General features: G+C 49.8%; 2 protein-coding genes across 2 annotated transcripts in view; one reads left to right on the top strand and one right to left on the bottom strand.

The window, feature by feature from the left end:
* Nucleotides 1–23,250, bottom strand: part of MACROD1 (mono-ADP ribosylhydrolase 1) — a 203,971-nt gene that overhangs the window by 127,617 nt on the left and 53,104 nt on the right. The window lies entirely within an intron of this gene.
* FLRT1 (fibronectin leucine rich transmembrane protein 1) overlaps nucleotides 1–23,250 on the top strand; it is a 99,402-nt gene that overhangs the window by 66,135 nt on the left and 10,017 nt on the right. The window contains exon 3 of the mRNA XM_045024863.1: nucleotides 13,294–14,043. The gene's annotated coding sequence lies outside the window, so the exon portion shown is untranslated. The remainder of the gene's footprint in view (nucleotides 1–13,293; nucleotides 14,044–23,250) is intronic.

The raw sequence follows: 23,250 nt of genomic DNA, 5'->3' as shown, positions 1-23,250 counted from the left end.
TGGATGCTAAATGGAGGTGGTGGGGGGGATCAAGTGCTGTGAGCAAGACAGCAATTAATCTTGGCCCAGGAGCATCGCAGCAGCACAGGCCCTGCCACCCAAATTAAATTTTAACTTGTCTCATAAATCTTCCCTTAAACTCCCCTCCATGCCACCAGCTGCTCTGCCAGACGGCAGGAAGACTGGAAATGTCCTTGAAGCCCCGGGGAATCTGTGCTGAAAAAGCTCAGGTGCCTACGTGGAAGGGAGCAGGCTGCGGCGTTAGTGAAATGGTGCCGCATGCTGCAGCAGACGCTTAGGAGCTGAGGATCCGGGGGAAACCGGCTTTCCCCCTCCCGCACTGCCATCATTAAAGAACTGGCCAGGTGGGGAGGGGGGCGGGGTTTCTGGCAGAGATATTATTTTCACTCCCAGTGCCCTGGTTAAAATCCAGCTCAGTTAATGCCATTTCTCCAAGCCACCAGCTGTTGGACACATCAGTCGTCCTAAAGTGTTGCTGGCATGGGTAGAAATGTTCCACCCCAGAGGCAGCTGCATCTCAGTGCTTGTCAAGAGATCCCTGTATAAATATCTGCCCAAACCTGTGTCGGCACCTCAGCACCAAGTGACGCGTCCCTGTATAAACAACTGCTCCACCCCAGAGGCAGCTGCATGTCAGCACCTGTCAAGGAATCTCTGTATAAACAGATGTCCCACACCAGAGCTACTTGCACGTCAGTGCCAGGTGAGGGATCCCTGTAGTAAACAGCCCCTGCACTTCACCCCAGAGCATGCTGCATCTCAGCACCGGACAAGGAATCCCTGTATAAATAGCTGTCGCTATGTTAAACACCCTGTAGAATGGGTCCCTTCACAGAGCCTCCTCTTGCCTGATTCCCCTCCAAACACTGGGCTCAGTGCGGGCCCTTCCCGAACGCTCTGACAGGCTCTTACTCACTGGGTTCTCTCCAGCCTGAGCAGCCCCGGGGAAAGCCCCTGGGAGTGGGCGAGGGACAGGCTGGGAAGCAGCCCTGTACACTGGCTGAGCTGCTTCTGTTCAGAGGCACAGAGCTCCACACGGCAGAGCCAGTAAGAGGAGGGGAGGGAGAGACAGGGCTACGCATGGGGATACACAGATAAATGTGGAAGCTGGGGATTGATGGATCAGTAGAGGGCTCTATACTGGGGCTGGACAGAGGGGCTCTGTACAGCAGGTAAGGGTAGAGATGAATGTTAGATGGGTGGCTGTGGATAGATGGCTACGCTGAGACACACCAACTCACCTGGGTTTGCAGGTTCAAATACTACCAAGGCTGTGCTCCCATTTCTATCATCTTGTGGTGTCATCCAGTCCCCATGTGTGGATTCAAGTGAACTGCTGCTGCAGGCAGTTCCAGTCTCACTCCATTACTAGTGCTGGGAACTTTTCATATGACCCCGGTGTTATTATTAGCATCATTATTAGCATCATTAGCCTAAACTGAGACTGGATCCCAACTGAGATCAGAAACCACATTGTGCCAGGTGATGCACAAGCCCCAACTAAGATCAGGGCCCGATGCACAAGCACCCCGTAATAGACAGTCCCTGAACTGAAAAGCTTACAATCTAAAAAGAACAAGGGTGGGAGGGGAAACAGCGACCCTGAGAGGGGAAGGGGCTTGACGCAGCAAAGCAAGCAGAAGAACCCAGGTGTCCTGTGTCCTGCCGCAGTGCCCTTATCACAATGTCTGTCTGCCTGATTGCATCAAGCCACATTTGTTCTGCTGCAGCAGCGTGAAGAAATTAATCTACCCTGCTCCATGCAACATCTGGGGCCTGCCCTGGAGCGGAGTGTCACATTCAGATCCCTGCAGATGGCAAAGGGCAGGGAGGTCACCAAGGAAAGCGAGAGGCAGGGAATGGGAGCAGACAAGCACACTGGTCTGCTTCCATAAATGTCTGAGGCAGCCTGTGATGGGGAGAGGGGGCTGCTCGGGTCGTGGCTGGGACGCCGGCTCCAATGGAAAACAGGAGTGAAAGATCCAGAGGGTCCCGCTGCACTCTCAGCACTTCCCCACACACAGACGTCCACACTCTCACAGACATAACATCTGCTGAGCATGGCACAACAAGAGCTGGGCGACGTTTTCCGACCAAAACTTCTGTCAGCAAAAAATGCAGCTCCGTTTCCTGAATTTGTGTTGGTTTTGCCAAATTGTTCAGGGGCGGGGAGAGGGGGGAGAGGAGGGGAATATTCTGAAAAAAATCAAAAAGGTATGCTTTTTCATTGCAAAATGTCCTTTGATTTGATTTTAATTTAAAAAATATTTTTAAAATGTCCCAAAACAAAACACTGGTTTAGACTTTTTGACTCACTGAAAATTTTGAAAAGTTTTGTTTTCTGATTGACCCCAAACATATTTTCTCCTGATTTTTCAGTGCCACACACTGAGAAACCCGTTATTTGCACTGCTCTGGCTACAAGTCCCCCCAGTGCCATCCCCTAGGTAGGGCCCATTGGCTAAAGACCACCAACTCTAGTGGTAGCAGCTCATGTTTTTAGCTCTGGATGTCCCGGGTTCAGTACCTGATGTGTTGGCCAAGAGGAAGCCCTCGCTCAGCTACACATTACAGCCCGGCATGGAATTAACACGACAGGTGCAGTCCCTCCCCAGTGCTATCGATTCAAAATGCTGCTGTGCCGCATGGTTTGATGCACTGCGAGGTGCAGTACCACCTGCTGCCACTGGGGGCCTGGTGCAGCTGCCACCAAGGTGACTGCAGGTGGCAGAGGGAAGAGGTACAGCGCAGGGGATGCAGGCTGCAATGTGGCTATTTAGTTCAGAGTAATTTGCACACGCTCCCTGTTGCCTATTTCCACCTCTTTGTCTGGGCTGTGTCTGCCAATGGGCAATTTTATATGGTCCATTGGGGCTGGAATATCATTTCTATGGACCTGTGCAAGGCAAGACTCTGTGTGCTCGATTTTCCACCTTAAAATCACATCATTCCGATTACTCTCTTGGAATTTTTTGGGGGGCGTGGGGGACTTGCTCCTTCAATTCCCATCTGATATTGGCATTTGCTATCTGGAGCAAAAAGTTCTGTGCATTCAAGATGTAGTTGGGAATCTTGGTTTCCAGCCAGCAAAGGGAAGGATGGCCTGATGATGGCGGTTCAGGGGTTATCAGCTGTTAAAGGGGCGGTAGACACAGAGCAGCATGCAGAAGGAGTTCAGTGACTGAAAGGGTGCAATGAGCGTGGCTCTCAGTGGCCTTGTGCCCTATGCAGTCATTTACACTCGTGTAAATTGAGTGTGAAACACTAGGGATCTTGTGGCACCTTATAGACTAACAGACGTTTTGCAGCATGAGCTTTCGTGGGTGAATCCCCACTTCTTCGGATGCAAATACCCACGAAAGCTCATGCTGCAAAACGTCTGTTAGTCTATAAGGTGCCACAGGATTCTTTGCTGCTTCTACAGAACCACACTAACACGGCTACCCCTCTGATACTTGACTAGGGATCTTGTTCTCTTTTTCTGAACCTTGTGCAATCATTTACACTGGAAAGTGTAAAATGCTAGTGTTCCAACTGGGTGGCATTCCACACTTGCTCTGTACTAGTGCAAATGAGCACACATGGGGCAGAGTGATGGAGAATTAGACCTTTTGTGTTGTACACTCACTTTGCACTAGTACAAATGACAGCATAGGGTCCAAGGTAATGGAGAATAAAGCCTCCAGTGTTTTGCACTAACACTGTGCTAGTGCAAAGGACTGCACACGTGTGAAGGATAAGCAGCCCTTTGTGTTTTCCACTCACTTTGTACTAGTGCAAATGACCACACACAACATGGGATGACAGAAAAACAGGTCCAAGGTGTTTTGAATACAGGCCCCTGTTCACAAGGAATTAGGGTGAGATCCACAAAGCTCATGTGACCCGTGAGCCAAGGTGCAGGGAATGAAGCTCCGTCTCTACTGACTGAGGTTGGACTTGACCCTGTGAACTAAAGGTGAACTCTCCCTATATGCTGGAGAGGCATAGGGGCAGGGCCGGTGCAACCATTTAGGTGACCTAGGCGGTCGCCTAGGGGGCTGGCATTTGGGGGGCAGCATTTTCTTCGGCAGCGACTGCAGCGGCCAGATCTTCGGTCGCCCCGGTCGCCGCCGGCATTTAGGCGGAGGGAGCTGGGGCAGGGGAGCGCGGGGAGGGCCGCCTGCAGCAAGTAAGTGGGGAGGGCGACACGCAGGGGAACTCCCTGCCCCAGCTCACCCCTGCCCCGCCTCCTCCCCGAGCACGCCATGGCTGCTTCACTTCTCCCGCCTCCCAGGCTTGCGGTGATCTAAGCTGATTGGCGACGCAAGCCTGGGAGGCGGGAGAAATGACGCAGCGACGGCGTGCTCGGGGTGGAGACAGAGCAGGGGTGAGCTGGGGCGGGGGGAGTGCCTCCGGGCAGAGGGTGGGGAGCTGCCGCGGGGGGGGGGGGCGCCTCAGGGCGGAGGGGGGGAGCTGCCATGGTGGGGGGAATGCCTCAGGGCGGGGGCTCGGGGACGGGGGAGTTGCAAGGTGGAAGTTTCGCCTAGGGCATGAAACATCCTTGCACCGGCCCTGCATAGGTGAAGGGACTGGGCTGGGCTCTAACAGTGAGAGATTGAAGATAATTCTAAACTAAACTAGAAGGATCTCAAGTCTAATCCTGTTTCCTACAGTTCGTTCCCCCCTTTCCCAGTGATGTATTCAGTGCTGTTTGCCCATTACTCCGTGCCCCATGAAGATCTCTTCTGAAGCTCCCTTTCGATTCGGCAATCACCTCACCAACTCCAAGCTATGGCAATAAGAAAGGATCCACCAACAAAATGTGTACCCTGCTTTGCTGCCAGGATGCACTGCGCATGCGACTGCAAAAGGCTTGTGTTGTATATTATGGAGCGCGCCATGAAATGTTGCACACAGAGGCATTCAAATAAATGACCAGCACTTTTAAATCAATGCATGCTTTGCATTGAGGGCGAGTCAGCCCTTTTGCACTGACCCCTGGCTGCTAGAAAGCAGGGATTTTCACACAAACCACCCAACCATTCTGGGGCTTGGGGGTGGGGATGCAGAGCAATTACTTTAGATGGAATATTTAAAACAGCGCCAAAATATTAGCAGTCAGGACCAATTATTCAGTTGGGTTTTTTCCTTACGCAGATTCTGTTTCCAATTATTTTTTTAAAATAAAGGGATTAAAGCGCACTCTTTTTTTTCGATTCTATGCTGCCCTCTGCAGCCATGGCCCAGGGATACATTCTGCATTGGCCAGGCCTAGAAAATTACACATCTTTGGCCTGATTCTCATTTACTCTGGTCCTGCCTTTTGGGAATTGAGGGGGGCTTCTGGCTTCAATACACCTTGCCATTCCCACTGTTCTGGGGCTGGTATAAGTTAGAGCAGCCTCAGGGAATGGAATAGAACCCAGGAGTCCTAATGCCCGATCCCACCTATTCTAACCTCTAGACTACACGTCCTGATTCCTGGGCCTTACGTACACTAGCAATTTGCTACAGTTAACAGTCATCAGAGACCAGGCATCAGCCAGGGCAAACATGTTGGATATGGCACTGATCTGAGATTCAGAACACCTGGGTTTTAGTCCTGGCTCTGCAACTGGCCTGGTGAGTGACCTTAAGCAGATCACTCCTCCTGTCTCTGTGCCTCCATTTCCCCGTCTGTACAATGGGGATAATGATAATCTCCTTTGTAAATGCTTTAAAAGCTGCTAATGAAAAGTGAATATTAACAGCAGGTTGGCATGTCTGCCCAGGGACTTGGAATCCTCTTCTCCACCCATAAAACTATACATCTGCATCCCCCTGTTCATCCTCTTCCTTCACAGGCTACGGGGAGAAGGGGGTTATCTTCATTGCCCTCAACACGCTCCTAGTACTTGCAGCTTTGAAGACAGACAATGATTCTAATCTAATCTTATGCTTCAGGGCTTAGCCAGTCACCTGCAGGAGTCAGGAAGGGACATTCTGCAAATGCACAATTGGTCAGATGTTTTCTCAGGGTTGTTGGGGGTTTTTACCACCTATGAAGCCTCAGGGATTGGCCACAGCTGAAGATGGGACAGTGGACAGGATGAGCCAGCCACTGAGGTGGTCTAGAGAATCTTCTTGCTCAAAAGACTGTCTGGTGGGTCTTGCTCATATGTGCAGGGTCCAGCTAACATGCATATTTGGGGTCGGGAAGGAATTTTCCCCAGGTCAGATTGGCAGGGACCTTGGGGATTTTCACCTTTCTTGGCAACATGGGGCAGGGGTTGCCTGCTGGGATCACCTGGGCATGTCTCACCAGATCAATTCCCTGCCAGCGAAGGAGCCTCGGATATTGGGGGCCTCTCAGTCTCCACTGTTCTTTGCCCAGGGCTCACAACAAGTTAGTCTCCTGAGGACTGACATGCTTCAGTCTAACTGAACTCATTGGGCTCAACACAGAGGTAATTGGTGAAACTGAACGGCCTGTGATAGACAGGAGGTCAGACTGGATGATCTAATGGTGCCTTCAGGCCTTAAATTGTATGAAACTATAAACACTGGCTCTCCAGTCAGGGGCAGGTAGCTCCCCAGAATCAGCCACATTCCCCGCCGAGCGACTGTGTCTTCTTGCCCTTCCACCATGCTAGGAAGCTGAAATGTGGAAGCACCCCTCCCCAGTGTGGTTGGAGCACAGCTGTTCAGCTGCTCCTTTGAGGGATTACATCTCAATATCAAAGCTTTTGATTTTCAAATTAAGTGGTGAGTCCACGCAATTTGGATTCAACCTCACACTGGAACAATCAATCCAAAGCAATTGCCAGATAAAGGGGAGGCAGGGAAGGCTGGAGGGTGGAGGAGGAGCCTGGAGTCAGGATTCCTGGGTTTTGCTCCCAGCTCTGGGATGAGGAGACAGTCTAAGAATAATGCCATTTTAAAAAATGTAAAATCTAGATTCCCGCTGGAGGAAAGAAAATCATTGGCTAATGAACAAAAGGCCAATCGGTGGAGTTAATGATGCACTCCTCCAGGACAAGAGAGGCCAGGATTCCCCCAAGCCCAGAATTAGAACCAAGGAGCCCTGCCTCCCAGCCCTCACTGCTCTAACCACTAGACCCCTTCCAGAGCAGGGAAAGAGCTCCGGCATTCTCTACCAGTCCAGCATCCCTACTCCCCTCCCACCTCCCGCACCCCAGCACTCTCCAATGACAGGCAGAATTTATTTATGTGGGTTTCTTTGTTGGGAAGCAAAATTACAGAGTAAGGAGTTTGGGCAGCCTAATTGCCCAGGCACCACCCTACTCCACCAGTACAATAATTCCCAGTCTGACTGCACAGACGAGAGGTCGATAATAGCTTGTTACAATCCCTGCTAGGGAGTAAAAGATTCTCTCCATCACCCACCCCAAGCTGGCAGCTACCAGCCTTATGGTACAACTGAGTCTGGTTCCGTCTGCAGGCTGCCCATTTGCTGTCACTTAGACCAGTGCGAGGGGAGAACAATGCGCTAACCTTCTCATTCGGGTGGCATTTGACAGCATCTTTTCCCACTGGTCACGGGGCACAGGGCTAGGGTGGATCCGGTCCAGATGAATCCATATGAAGCACACACTCACACAGACGTGCACACGCCACATGCATACCCACTTACACATACCCTTACTATTATGACTTTGAACACTGTTAATATGTGAATCAATTTCCACAGCAGACCCCAGGAGTCCTGATTCCCATTCCCTGTTGTTCTAACCCACTAGACTCAACTCCCCTCCCAGAGCCAAGGATGGAACCCAGGAGTCCAGATTCCGAGGCTCTCCTGCTCTTACCACCAAACCTCATGGCTATCCAAGAGCTGGGGATAGAACCTAGGAGTTCTGGCTCCCAGGCCCCCATCTCTAATCACTAGACCCCCATTCCATTCCCAAAACTGGGAATAAAACCCAAGGATTCTGACTCCCAGCACCCCACTGCCCTAACCATTAGACTCCCCTCCCCTCTCAGAGGTAGGTCTAAAACCAAGGAGTCCGGCCCCCCAATCCAGTGCCCCTACTTGTTAGTTCACTCTGCTGCTTCTTTACAGATTTCTCTGCTTTGCACAAACTGCACCTGAGTATTTACTTATTCATTTGATCATTTGAAACAAAAGCAGCTTTTTCATTATTATTAAAAAAACCCGAAGATGCTAATTTGCAAGCAGTGGGGAAGATCAAAGAGCCCTGCCGCCCGCCAGTAATTCACACTGCTCTCCCTCTTCACAACTCTGGTGACAATCTGTTGCCATGCTTGTGTGAGAGACGCTTTCATCTGCTGTTGGCTGGAACCAGGGGCTGATGCATGCATCCCTCTAGCTGCCCTTGCAGGGAGAGGGCACAGCCCAGGTACCCTGGGGTAGGATGTGCCACTGCACATTCCCAATCGGCCCTGGTGCTGGTGAGATGCCTTTGCAAATTTGCTCACAACAATCTCCCCCACTCTCTAATATTTCCCCTTGCTTTAAACATGGCCAATCTCACATTTGGAGCTGGCTGCAGCTAACCCAGCCTGACTAGTCGCTTCTGGGGTTTGCTTCTAACAAGAGGCGGGCAATGTCCCAGAGTCACATTCACTCAGACTCAGGGTGCAGAGAAGCATGGAGAGAAAACAGAGACTCTCCCCCTGCTCTTAATGGATGGGGGCCTATGACATATGGTTCTCATTTCAATCAGCAGGGGACAGCAGCATGAATGTGCACTAGCCGCTTCATCCTTATTATCTGTATTACAGACTGAGATCAGGGCATCATAACAGCATGTATATTGTTACTGGCATTACGGTAGCATCATCATACTGTCCACATTATGGCAGTGCCTACACATCCCTACTGAGATCAGGGTATCATTATGATGTGTGATGTTATTAGTATTACTGTAGCAACTAGAGACACAACCCAGATCAATGAGTCATTATAGGGTGTGCATTATTATTGATATCATGATAGCACCTAGAGGCCTCAGTTCAGACTGAGTAGTCATTATGGCGAGCACATTATTATTGGTATGATGGTAGTACCAAGATCAAAGCCCAGTTCTGGCATGTGCATTATTAGCAGTATTTCAGTAGTACCTTGAGGCATAGAGTACTTCAAACATAAGGTCTGTGGGGCAGGGAGTGTACAGCACCTAGCACAACAGGGTCCCCATCTGGGTCTCCTGGATGCTACCTCCATGCACACAGTACATACCAATAATAGCAGAGACAGGCTTTCTTGCAGCCGGTGGGAGATGAGATACCAGGCTAGGTGGGCCCATTGGTCTGATCTGGGCGGGGGTGGGGGAGAGACAGGATACTGGACTAAATGGGCCAACTGGTCTGATCTGGGGTTGGGGAGTGGGAACAGAATACCAGGCTAGATAGGCCCATTGGTGTGATCAGCAGGAGTGAGGGGTGAGGATGGGATGCCGGGCCGGCTGGGCCATTGGTCTGATCCAGTCTGGTGCCTTTGTTAATATTTACCAGCATACCCGGCTCTGGGGAGCTCTCACAGCATTCTTTTCCTTGCTATTAATTGAACGGAAAAAAGCGCTTGTAATAACATCAAAGGGGATTTAAGCTTCACCTCTGAGTTTTGCAGAATAAGGGGGTGGGGGATTATCTATATCCATAACCCCACTGAGAGAACAGCACGGCACTTCCTGTGCTCTATTGGCAGAACCACCCCACGCTCCCTGTGCTTTCTGCGGGGCCCTGCCCCTCCACTGAGACCCCCTTAGCGCCTTTTATTACACAGGTTTCTTTCAGTGCTGAAATGAACCAGGAATGCTTCATTAATAAGGGAGGGCTTTGAAGCGGCTGCTGACCGGGCCTATGTGGTGCCGGCTTTGGAAGCCAAAGCACTGAGCAGCAGCTTTGGCTTGTAGTGCGGAGCCGTGTTCCCAGCTGCTGTAAAGCAGCATTCATCGGTGCCCAGAAACCGAAAGTGTCAGGACTGCGCAGGTGGGAGGAGAGGAGAGGGGGAATTGAGAGGAGAGGCTGCAGTCGGCCATGGGCAGACAGCCCTGTCCTCTCAGGGGGGCTATATCTTCTCCCTTTGCCCCAGCCTTGGAGTGGATCTGCCCCACCAAACATCACCCCCCAGTGGCAGAAAGTGGTACTGCCCCCTGCAGTGCATCAGCCAGACATTATTGGTGAGACTGACTCTAATGACCAGCTGTTCCCGGTGTAACTCCCTTTAATTCAGTGGAGCAATAGTGATTTACACTAGCTGGGGATCTGAGCCCATTGGCTCCAGTGGAGCTATGGCCTATTTGCACCAGCTGGGGATCTGACCCCAATGGCTCTAATAAAGCAAATGCCCTTTCACAACAACAGGGGATCTGGCCTCAGTGACACTAATGAAGCTGGGTTGTTTTCACCAGCCCAGCAAATTGCAGGAAGTGGAGGGGTTGAAGGAAGATTCACAGGTTTTCTTCACAGGGGTGAGTTGCTGCTCCCGTAAGGTAGCAGGGCTAAAAGAGCTGCAGCGCTCAGGGTTCCACGTTATTAGAAGAGACAGGCTTGTAAGGAAGATCGGGCTGTTGAGAGTGTGGATGGCTTTGGGTATGTCTACACTGCAAAGAAAACCCCATGGCTGGCCTACGCCAGCCAACTCAGGCTCACAGGGCTCGGGCTGCGGGGCTGTTTCATTGCTGTGAAGATTTCTGGGCTTGGGACGGAGCCTGAGCTGTGGGACCCTCCCAGCCCCACAATTTGGACAAGATTTCTACAGCCCACACTCAGTGGGAGACTCATGTTTGGCTTTTCAGCAGGATGGGAACTGTGCTTTTGAGGAAGAAAATTCTGTCCTCACTTGTGGTGCTGAGCCCTGGAATCTGGCCTCCGGGGGTCTGATTCTAAGGGGAGGGTTGGAGCACAAACTTCTTTTCTTTGCACCATGAGCCCATGTGGTTTTGCTTGAAAAGAGAGGAAAGGCGGAACGGAAAGTTAGAGCAAAGGGGTCCAGAGATGGGCTGTGAAAATCCCATTTGCTGGAAATTAATTGGAGAAATCCACGCTGCAGGCTCCCGATTTCCATAACACAAGTTCCGGCAGCACAGATAATGCCAGACGAAGGATTCATACCATACCATGCAGCCTCGAAACTTTAAGCCAATTTGTCAACACCCCACGCTAGCAGAAATGGTTTAAAAAGCCACCAGACGTCAGACGGCTTTTCTTTTCCTTTCCCCCCACAGCTCTCCATCTTGAAGTCATTTATCCCAGTCATGCCTTCACTCAGTGCTTTTCCCCCTTCTGTTCTTTTCTTTCTTGGGAGAGCCGTGTGGCTCATCTCCAGGCAGAATCCAAAAACATCAGGCGGGATGGGAGCATTTTTTCATTATACCAATACCAACCCAGGTCTGTGTGGGTGATCGGAATCCCCACCCTCTTTGACTCAGAAGTCTCTACTGACCAAGGCAATGCCCCTGTGTATACAGCCTTGACTGAACACAGATTATGTTATTCTGATTTCATTCTGAAATCACCTCACTGCCTTGTGCCTCAGTTTCCCCATTTGTAGGAAGACGATCAGAGATGAAATTTATGAACTAAGTTTTTTCCCCCAGCCAAAAACGTTTTTTTTTAAACTTTCACAGAAAATCATCAACATTAGAAAAATCTTTCCTTCTTTGGTGAAAAAGTTCCACAGAACCTTTTCCATCAGAAGCCGCTTTCTCGAATTTTTGGTAAATAATAAAATGCTGATGGATGTTTGTGATCAAAATTTCAGCTGAAAACATTTTGCGGATGATGGGGGATGAGAGGATGGAAAACAGACCCATCTTGAATTGAAAATTATTTGAAAATTTCAAACGAGTTCAAAAATCCATTTTGGTCAGTGCTTCCAAGCCTCGCCATAATAACAGATTTTCAAAGGAGTGTGGAATTAGAAATTAATTGGGAGATGGGGCTTAATGGGTGACATTTTCAAAAGTGCCCAATTCCCAATTTCAAAAGTCTCATAGGGTTTTAGGGGAATCTTCAAAAATCCTTAAGTGACTTAGAAGCTTAGAGCACAATTTTCATATGTGCCTATGTGATTTAGGAGCCTAAGTCTCCTTTTCAAAAGTCATTTAGGCCCAGACCTTCAAAGGTATTTAGGTGCCTAGTTTCAATGGGAGTTAGAAGCCTAAATACTTTTGAGGATCTGGGCCTTAGGGGCCTAAATTTCATTTAAAATCAATGGGACTTCAGCTCCTAAATGTCTGTCGCTTTTGAAAATGGGATTTCAGGAGCTTAAATCTACGCATTTGACCCCATTTTCTGTGGCCTAGTGGATAAAGCATTGGATTGGCACTCGGGCAACCTGGTCTATTGCCTGCTTGGCCACTGGCCTGCTGTGTGACCTTGGCTAAGTCACTGCCCCACTCTGTGCCTCGGTTTCCCTATTTATGAAATGGAACTAATGATACTGACCTCCTTTTTAAAGCGCTTTGAGGTTTACTGATGGAAAGCGCTATATTATTATCTGAAAAGTCCTGCCACAAGAGTCTACATTTTCCAAAGAAACTCATGATTTGGGGATGTTTCGTTCTTAAAGGGGTTCTGAAATGCAGGCACCTGGTTCCCAGAAAGTACCCTCTGAGAAACCCTGGGAGTCTCAGGTCAGGCACCCCAAATCACGATGTCATTTTTAAAAAATTTGGGTCATTGAGCCAAATCCAGAGATTGAGCTAAGGGACTTCTCATTTTCACAAAATTCTGAGTACCCAGAACTCGTCACCTGCTTGCTCTAGGCTGTCTGCAGCCTCATTAGTATGAACATAGGTTTGGGAATGAAGGATGGCACAATTATTTCTCCCAACTCTGATCCACTGAAATACGGACTCCGTATGTGTTTGTGTCTGAGTGAAAGACTCTGTGTGTGTGAGAGAGAGAGACATAGACAGATTATGTGTGTATATATGTGCTTGTGTGTGTGTGTGTGTGTGTGACCGTGTCCCCCTGTGAGTGTGTGTGTCTGTCTGTGTTTCTGTGTGTGTTTCAGTCTCTGTGCACATTTATGTGTTAGGGAGTCTCTGTGTGTCAATCTCTACATGAGTCTGTTTATGTCGATCTGTGTACATGTCCTTCTCAGTGCAAATCTGTGTACATGTGTGAATGTGTGTGTCAACCTGTGTGTGTGTGTTCCTCTGATCTACTGGCAGTGTCAGATTGCACACACACACACACACACACACACACACACACACCACAGAGGTCAATGGCTGTTAATGACTAGGCCAGCAACTTTGCTGTTTCCTCCTTTGCAAATACCCTTTACATAATAGCTTTGTCCAATCATTTTTGCAGGGGAGAAGTTGCAACTTGGAGGGATAATGCCCTGGATTCCTCACTGCAAAGGCTGATCTCACGTCAAACCTCTGGTGGGAATGGATTTTTCCCTTCCTTTTCTTTTTTGAAAGGCTATCCCGTCATAAAGCAAAAGCAGCAGAGCCCGCTCCCCCTTTGAAGCCAGCCATGACAACTCAGCAGCGTATGTCAAGCGGATTGGAGGGGAGCTACCTCCACGGTTGAGTAACACAGCAACTCTGCCTCCACAGAGGGGTGTGAATACAAATCCCTCAGCTTGGTCATGCAAGAACACCCTGCTGCCGGGGGGCTTTGAGAAAGGATTGGGTTTATTATCCTGTTTTAAGTAACTTTTGGGAAGAAAGCAGAAGGAATCAGACACCAGGTCTCGGGGAGAGAGATTGCCAAAAAAAGGGAGGCTCTTGGGACAACCTGCAAGGAAATAAAAATTCCTTCAGACTGTGAACTGGAACCTGACGCTGAAAAGGATGGATTTACAAAGAGCCGAGCTGAACTGAAGTCCGACGGCCCCCGAAATGTGCATGGTTGCCGGGGAGGGCTAGCCTGATTATATATCGCTGTCAGCAGGGTGTGTTGGGTTGGGAAGAAGGATAAAAGAGGTTGGGCTGAACTGATGCCCGCTGTGGACATAAAAAGTCCCTTGGAGTTTGCAAAGCTGCAGCCCCATCGATGGAAGTAGGCGTCTAAAGCCCAAGTTGATCAGAGAGGAGGGAGCGGCGTAGCAGGAAGGTAAGCTTAACACATAGATTGCAGCCTGGCTAAACCCGGTCACACACATTAGCTGCCTGCAGCAAAGCCATGGGGATGTTATCGCTCCATCAGCATGAATGGGGAACACTCAGGAGACTGCATGAAATGCAGGGAGAAATCACCAAAAAGGGTTATGTCCCAGGGATCCAGAAGACAATGTGGGGCATACTCCTCCATGCTCACCGGGGGTCGGGGGGAGCAGTGAGGGTAAGGACTCCTGGGTCCTATTCCCAGCTCTGGGAGGGAAGTGGGTCTAGCAGGTTAAAGAGGGGGGCAGGAAGGGAGGATGTCTGGGTTCTACTTGCAGCTTTTGAGGGAAGCGGGGTTAAAGCAGCTCCTGGAGTCTCAGAATGAGTGAGAATCCCAGCTTTCATTTAGAGAAAGACAGAAGGGTGTCTGGGGGGGGGGCAAGAGGGAGAGAGATCGAAGAAAAAGCTTGAAAACATGACCTGAGTGTCAATGTCACCTGCCTCAGTCTGCAGACAGCCTGAAACAACTACCCGAGGTGTGAACTTCCCCATGCATCTTAACTCTGCCATCTGCTGACACTGCAGCAAGGGGCATGGCCAGGGTTACAGGTGGTGCCTAGTGCCCTGGAGTGCCTGGCAGTGTTTGGATCCCAAATGCTCAAGGTAATGGAGCAGCTCCTCACACTGACAGGGACTAGCCTAAGTGTGGTGCCCACCCTGGGATTCAATAATAATAATTGTCCCTACTCTCATCTAGTGCTTTCCATCAGCAGCACTCAAAGTGCTTTCCAAAGGAAGGCAGGATCATTATCCCCATTTTACAGATGGGGAAACTGAGGCACAGGGGGGTTGTAGTTTGCGCAAGGTCACCATCAGGGCCACGACCAGAACCCAACTCATCTGTATCCCAGTTCAGTGCTCACTCCACTAGACCACACTGCCTCCATAATTTAGCCTCCGGGCAATTGACAGGCTTGAGAACTGAAGGGCAGATTTAACCTATGTCCACAGCAACAAGGTCCATCTGATTGTGTCTGGAGAGCCTCTGAGTAGTGGGAAAGTGAGGATGTAGCGCTTGGCTTCTGCAGGATCCCTGGGTCTATCCCCACAGCCTGAACTGGAGCTCAGCTAAGTCCTAAAGGCCCATTCCCCACCTGGGTAACGCACCCTAAGATGCAGCAGCCACAGTTAATGCTTTGGATTCCTGCTGTTTTACCAGCTAAAGGAAGCATGGACCCAGTGTGTGAGAGAGATTTGGATACAAGCTTTGCACCTGGGAGGGCAGTTATTTAACTGCACATGGACCCAGGGATTCTCTGGAGAGCTCCTGGGGAATTCTTCACCAAACCATCAAATAATCCTGTGGCACCTTATAGACTAACAGACGTTTAGCAGCATGAGCTTTCGTGGGTGAATACCCACTTCTTCGGATGCACTTCTTCGGGTATTCACCCACGAAAGCTCATGCTGCTAAACGTCTGTTAGTCTATAAGGTGCCACAGGATTATTTGCTGCTTCTACAGAACCAGACTGACACGGCTACCCCTCTGATACTTGTCACCAAACCATGTTTGTCAGAAAATACAGAGACCCAGGTTCCCATTCCTTCTCCAAATCAGGCAAAGCAGAGACGTGACCCTGGGTCTCCTGCACCCAAGGGCAGTGTCCTGGCCACTGGGGTAGCTGGCTACGCTGGGGGCTCTCTCATGCTTTTTCAAAAACTCGTTTTCGTTCCAATGCAGAACAAAAACAAACATCAAAAGTTTGAAATCTTTGGCTGGCTGAAATTCTTGTTTTCCAGCCCCCTGTGTGCATGGCTTTGAGCTGGGAAAAGATGGCAGGAGCAGAAACACCATGCATACACTTTCCCTGCTCGGCTAGCCTTTGGCCCTGCAGCGAGTGGAAATATCAGCAGAAGCTGCCTCTTGCAGGCTGGCTAAGCTTCTAATCTCATTAATGGGGTGAGCAATTAAAACATGCACAAGGACTGGCCAAGGGTTCACTCTTCTTCTACGGACAGTAGGGGCATCTTCACTAGGACAAGCTGTACAGTAACTCCTCACTTAACGTTGTAGTTATGTTCCTGAAAAATGCGACTTTAAGCAAAATGATGTTCAGCGAATCCAATTTCCCCATAAGAATTAATGTAAATGAAGGGGTTAGGTTCCAGGGAAATTTTTTTCACCAGACAAAAGGCAAGTCGTTCGCACGTGGAGTTAATGACCACAAGGACACTATGCTGGGCTGACATACCAGGGATTGAACCAGGGACTTCCAGAGCTCAAAGCATAAATGACTACAGCTGGTGCTAAAGAGCCCATGCACCAGAGCAGGCGTTTGTAACTCTCCTCTCCTCTGTGCATCAGCAGAGAGGGCCTGTCACACACTCACCAGTGGGTTCCAGTTGCAGCACTCCTAGACACACCCAAGCTAGCTGGAGTCTACCCAGCTCAAGTACCAAGAGCAAAGAAGCTGCAGCAGGACAGACTTTAGCGTGGGCTTGCCCAGCCTGTGCTGCCCTAGCTCCACTATTTGTACCTGCACTAGCTAGATCAAAGGTAGCTCAGGTGGGCCTATGTGTGCTGCAGTCACCGCTCAGGACTGCAGTGTAGATCGGGGTAGGCAACCTATGGCACATGCGCCAAAGCTGATTTTCAGTGGCACTCACACTGCCTGGGTCCTGGCCACCGGTCCGGGGGGGCTCTGCATTTTAATTTTACATGAAACTTCCTAAACATTTTAAAAACCTTATTTACTTTACATACAACACTAGTTTAGTTATATATTATAGGCTTATAGAAAAACGTTAAAATGTATGACTGGCACGCAGAACCTTAAATGAATAAATGAAGACTCGGCACAACACTTCTGAAAGGTTGCCGACCCCTGGTGTAGATATTCCCTCTTGGGAATGTTCACCTCCACCTGCTAACTCATGTTAAAGCTACACCTTGCCATGTCTCCACTAGGGCTTTGGCGAACATGAGTTAAGAACACACCTTTTGTCCTAGTGAAGACAGGGCCTCAGAGAAAGGATGTATTTTTTAACCCCCATCGTGCTGACCCAAGTTAAAATCCGGTGGAAGATGAAGTAAGAGTTTCCCTTCACCAAAATATTAGGTCATGTTAGAAGCTGACCCTGGGGAGTCATGTTAACTAACACAACACTAAACATAGCTATACAGTCAATTGCAAAGTTAACAGGAGTATTGTCCCTAACTCAGTTCCTGTCTACACACAAGTGAAGGGGTGTTGAGTGGGGTGGTGCTTTGAACTCAGGTTGGCTGGCCCCAGAGGGACATAGGCTAAAACTCAAGTGAGCAGAACATGTCAGTTGCTAATATGACTGCTCTGTAGTGGGGATGCAGGCTAGGACTACTCAAGTGGTGCTAGTCCTCCAATGCCTTCCCACAATCCCATGGGTGCCCAGAAAAGACAGACACAATCTTCCCCCATTCAATGAGAGAGAATTCATAGAGTGGCTCAGCTGTCTACGGCGCTAAGAATTGTGGAATACACTCCCAGAAGTCGTAGCAACTCCCACGAGTGAGTGCAGTGCCCTTGTGAGCATGGCTATTAGAGTGGTATTTCACAGTGTGTAGACACGTTCACTTGAGCAAGGTTAACTCAAGTTAACTCTGCAGTGAAGACAGAGCCTCGGCCAGTCCTGGTTAAACCCCACTGAGGCTGGAGGGTTAACCACATACATCCACATGAGGTGGCACTCCACTTGCCCCTTCAAATACTGACAGCTAAGTAGCCTTTAACAGCATGTTAGCTAACATGACCCTCCCCAAGTCTGGGTTCTAACATCACTTCATTTTCTAGGGGAGACAAGGGACAAAATTTTCAAAAGCCGTTTAAGGGACTTTGGAGCCTAAATCCTATTTTCTAAAGGGATTTGGGGTAGATTTCCAAATTGATTTAGGTGCCAAAAGATGAAGATAGGAGCCTACTGGCATTTTCCAAAGTCCCTAGGCACTTAGGGCCGCACTGTCAAATAGAACTAATAGTGCAAAGTACAAGGACTTAGGAACTACCAACAGGAATTTCGGCTATGAACTGGGAGCTCATCGGTTGGAAACAACATGGGAGCAGACCTGGGTATTAGCTGATCGCAGGATGAGCCACCAATGTGATGCGGCCAAGAAAAAGACAAATGTGATCCTAGATTGTACCGGGCAAGGGTTTACCAGTTGAGTTAGGGAAGTATTAATGCCACTGGACAAGGCACTGGGAAGACCTCATCTGGATACTGTGTACAGTTCTGGTCACCCACATCCAAGATAGAAGAATTCAAACTAGCCCGGGTGCAGAAGAGGGCTCGTAGGCTGATCTTACTAGAGATAACTGAAAGAGTTGGGCTTGTTTAGCCTGGTCAAAAGCTGAGAGGGGATCTGGTTGCTCTCTCTAAATACACCAGGGGGGTTGACCCCAGGGCAGGGCCGCCCAGAGGATTCCGGGGGCCCGGGGTCTTCGGCGGCGGGGGGCCCTTCCGTTCCGGGACCCGCCGCCAAAGTGCCCCGAAGACCCGCGGCGGGAGCCCCCCGCCGCCGAAGACCGGGCTGCGTGGCGGCGGCGGCGGCGGGTCCCGCTTCCCCCGCCCCGGCCCCAGCCTCAGCCTCTTACCCGAGCGCGTCTCCAGCGGGGCCTGAGCTCCATCCCGCTCAGAGCCGCGTGGTGAGGGGGCGGGGCTGTGAGCTCCACGCCGAGCGGAGGCAGCTGCCCCGCCCCCTCACCACGCGGCTCGGATCGGGGCGGGGCTCAGGGGCTCGGCCGGAGACTCGGCGCTTGATGCGCTGAGGCTCCAGGAGAGGGGCGGAGGCGGGAGCCTCCGCTCTTCTCTTGGGGGCCCCTGCGGAGCCCGGGGCCTGGGGCAAATTGCCCCCTTTGCCCCCCCCTCTGGGCGGCCCTGGCCCCAGGGAGGGAGAAGAGCTATTGAAGCTAAAGAACAGTGTTGGCACGGGAACAAATGGGGATAAACTGGCCAAGAATCAATTGAAACTAGCAATGAGAAGAAGGTTTCTCCCTGTCCCAGAAGGGAGGTTCTGGAGCAGCCTCCCTATCCCAGTTCGAGCAGTGGGAGGCAAACAACCTAGCTAGCTTGAAGATGGAGCTTGACAAGTCTCAGACCGTGATGGGCTCCATGACCCTTCTCGTCCTGTGTATCTAGACACCAGGGACTTAAACCTGGGTCTGTCACATCCCACCCATCCCTAACCACCAGGGGAGAAAATCTCTCTCTGGCCCAATGAATGTTTAATTATTTCTACAACGTGGAACAGCTTCGCCAGGAGAAAGCGAGAGAGACTGACTACAATGCAGTGGTCAGGGCACGCCACCTGGGATGTGGGAGAGCCAGGTTGAGGCCCACATCTGGCAGAGCAGGGACTCGCATGTAAGCCTCCCGTATCCCAGATTAGTGCCATGACCACTGGGATATGCTGGGCTTGTTGCAAGCTCTTTACCCTGACCAGAAATTCCCCCCTGGGCCATCAAAACCGATATGTGGAAATGGAGCAGGGCAGTGATCTTGGCTCACCAGCTGTCTGTCTGCTTTCAGGTTTAAACCCTCCAGTGAACCACAGGAGGCCCTGAAAGTCAATTCATTACAAAGCCTGAATATCAGAGTTTAAGATTAATAAACCCTTGATTTATCGCTGCACCAAGCCCCTAAACATTATTCACTGCATAACTCAAAGGGCTGGAGCATCCTTGGCTTGCACTAAGGCTGGCGGGACTGGAGAGCGCTCAGCACCCTGCTGGATGGGGACCTAAATGCTTGGTTTGTTGAGGCATTAGCAGCTTTGTTACAACCCAGGGCTGTGAAAGATCCCCTGTGGGCAGAATAATTATTATTGATTATAAAAGCAGATAAACCCAGCCAGGACACAGCCGCGCTGAAAGACAGGATAAACCTCGCAAGCGGCTTTCAGTGTTGCAAAGAGTTCCTGTTTAATAATAATATGGTTTGTGTTATAGCAGCGACTCAGCCCTCTACTGAGCTCAGGGACCCCATTGTGCCAGGCACTGCCCAAATGCCAACTGACCCCAGAGGCACGCGCCAAACTCCAACCGAGCTCTGATCCCCTGTTGTGCTGAGCGCTGCACAGATCCCAACTGAAAAACAGTCCCTTCCCCAAAGAGCTTGCAGTCTATATAGAGAAAGGGTGGGAGGGGAAACAGAGATACTGAGAGGGGAAGGGATTTACCCAAGGTCACATAGCAGATTGGTGGCAATGCCAGGACTGAGCTAGCGCACAGGACTACAGCTCAGAACACCTGGGTTCTTGTGTCAGCTCTACCACTGACCTACTAGGTGACCTTGGGCAAATCAGTTCCGTGCCTCAGTTTCCCTTCCCACCCATTCACAACGCAGTGCCCACCGGCGCCATGGCACCCACCGGGGCATCTATATGCGCCCACGTACTGGCCGGCGGACAAGCATCTGCTAAAATGCCACCAAAATGCGGCGTCATCGAGAGGCGTCGCTGCCGAAAAGCCGCTGATTTTCGGCGACGCCGCCTCTTGACGTTGCCGCTTCTCGGCGGCATTTCGGCTGATGCTTGTCTGCCAGCCACGGTCCTCGGTGGCTCGTCATCATTTCGGCAGATGCTTGTCCGCCGGCCACGGTCCTCGGTGGCTCGTCGTCCGGCGCCCGCCACCTGGAAAAGGTTGGGAACCACTGATTTAGACTGTACTATCTTTAGGGCAGGGACTGTTTCTCAATATGTGTCTGTACAGCGTCTGGCACAACAGGGATCCAGATTTTGGTTGGGGGTCTGTGCAGTGCCCAGCACAATGGCATTCTGATTTTGGTCAAGGTCTGGCCAGCATCTGGTACAATGGAGTCCCAATCTTGGTTGGGGTTTTTAGGTGGTACAATACAATAACAATACCACGGTAAACCTTGGACCATGCTGTTTCTTCATCCTACACTGAACAGATTTTGCCACTACTTTATTACTGAGTCTAACATTTTACATTTTCTCCTTCCGTTTTTTAATTATACATACACATGTATTTAAATGTTTCCACGAACACCTGATAAAAAACAAACTGATCAAAATGACTCCCAGTATGGGAGATGGAATGTGGATATCTCCTAATGAAGGGAAGCTCCAAATTACTCCTCTTCTTATTATACTATTTTCCCCCTAGAAAAATATTGTCATATCAGATGTTGCTATCAATATAATTAACCTCCCCAGACACAAATTTGAATTTTCTTTTCCCCACCCCGCTTCTAACGTGTATCATTTTCTATTAACTGGAGCAATTTTCATTTCTATTAGCACTGGATACAATGCAACTGAGCAAACTTCTTTTAACAATCCCTTTTGAAAGGCATTTGCATACCTGTCTGCAATTACAGCCAAGATAAGGCTCGATGCATAATGCATGCAGCATGAAATTAGCAAAATAATTAACTCTAGGGTTGTTTTTTTTCCTTAAGAAGCGGGTACGTTACAAGTTCTATAAAAAGACACCTAGAGATAAACATCAGAAAAAAGTCTCAGCTAAGTCAGTTTGTCCTGCTCCGAGGTGACTCTTTGCTCTGCACTGTGATAGCATCTTGGTAACGAAAGAACGACTCGTTTATAAAACATCCCATCTGCAATTTAGAGAGGATAATGTTGGATTGGATTTGGATGGGGCACTTTTAAGGAGTACCTACAGGAGTGGCAGTTCGGTGTCAGGTGTATAAATGGGGGAGGTATTTATAAGGAGGCGATATTTAGTGGATAGCACACTAGACTGGGATGCAGGACACCTGGGTTCTATTTCTGGCTCTGCCATTGGCCTCCTTCATGATCATGGGCAAGTCATGGTCTCTGTCTGTGCCTCAGTTTCCCCATATGTAAAATGGAGACAATGATAGCACCAGAGACCAGGATGAAGGGGGGGGAGAGGGAGATTACTCCACATCAGCCCACTGCTGGATTCTGATCCCTTCCTGTGAATCATCTGGTACCAGCCACTCTGAGAAACAGCAAACTGGATTAGATGGACCTTGACTCTGATCCAGTCTGGCAAATCCAATTCTGGTGTTTACACTTTCAAAAGGAGGTTGAAAAATTGGAAAGGATCCGGAGAAGAAGCACAAGAAGGATCCAGAGAAGAAGCACAAGAAGGATACAAAGTCTGGAGAACTTGCCTTAAAGTGAGAGACTTACGGAGTTCAATCAATCTAGTTAGTTCATCAAAGAGCAGGTTAGGTGGTGACTTGATCGCAGCCTATAAGAAAGTTTATATGAGGAAATTTCTGAGAACAGAGGGCTCTTGGATCCTCAGTCTAATCCTGGTGCCCACAATTCAGGAAGGATGTTGATAAATTGGAGAGAGCAATAATAATTAAAGGATTGGAAAACATGCCTTCTAGTGAGAGACTTCAGCAAACCAAAGGTTAAGGGGTGACTTGATCACAGTTTATAAGTATCTACATGGGATACAGAAATTGGGCTCAACAGTCTAGCAGACACAGATCTAACATGATCCAGTGGCTGGAAGCTGAAACCAGACAAATTCAGATCAGAAATAAGGTACGACTTTTTTAGTCTTCCTCAAAGACTCTGGAGAATCCACCCTTTCTCTGGGTCAGCTCTTCCAACAGTTAATCCCCCGCCCCTTATTTCTAGTGTGAATTTGTCTAGCTTCACCTCACGGCCAGTGGGTCTCCTGCCTTTGTGTGATGGACTGAAGAGCCCTCTGCTCTCTGAATCTTTTCCCCATGGAGGTGCCTCTAGACCGTGGTCACATCACCTCTTAACCTTCTCTTGGAGAAACTAAACTGAATTAGAATCTTAAGTCTCTGACTCTAAGACAGGTTTTCCAGACCTTGAATCATTCTCACAGCAATTTTCTAAACCCTTTCCAGTTTGTCAACATCCTTTTTGAAATATGAGCACCAGAACTGGACATGGTATCCCAGTAATGGTCTCATCAATGCCAGGTAGAGAGGTAACACTCAGGGCCGGCGCTTCCATTAGGCGACCCTAGGCGGTTGCCTAGGGTGCCAGGATTCGGGGGGCGGCATTTTGTGCACTCCCCCGGGGCATGCGGGAGCTTCCAGTTCTGCTCCCGTCGCGCTGCCGAAGAAGAACCCTCCACCGACGTGCCGCGGAAAACAGCGGCAGGCAATTGAGCAGCTCAGTGACTGCCACTGTCGCCTGCGGCATTTCAGCGGAGGGTCCTTCTTCGGCGGTGCAACAGGAGC

Source organism: Mauremys mutica, chromosome 7 (assembly GCF_020497125.1).
Source record: "Mauremys mutica isolate MM-2020 ecotype Southern chromosome 7, ASM2049712v1, whole genome shotgun sequence".
In the NCBI taxonomy this organism is placed as follows: domain Eukaryota; kingdom Metazoa; phylum Chordata; order Testudines; family Geoemydidae; genus Mauremys; species Mauremys mutica.
This window is presented reverse-complemented; position numbering and strand designations above follow the sequence as displayed.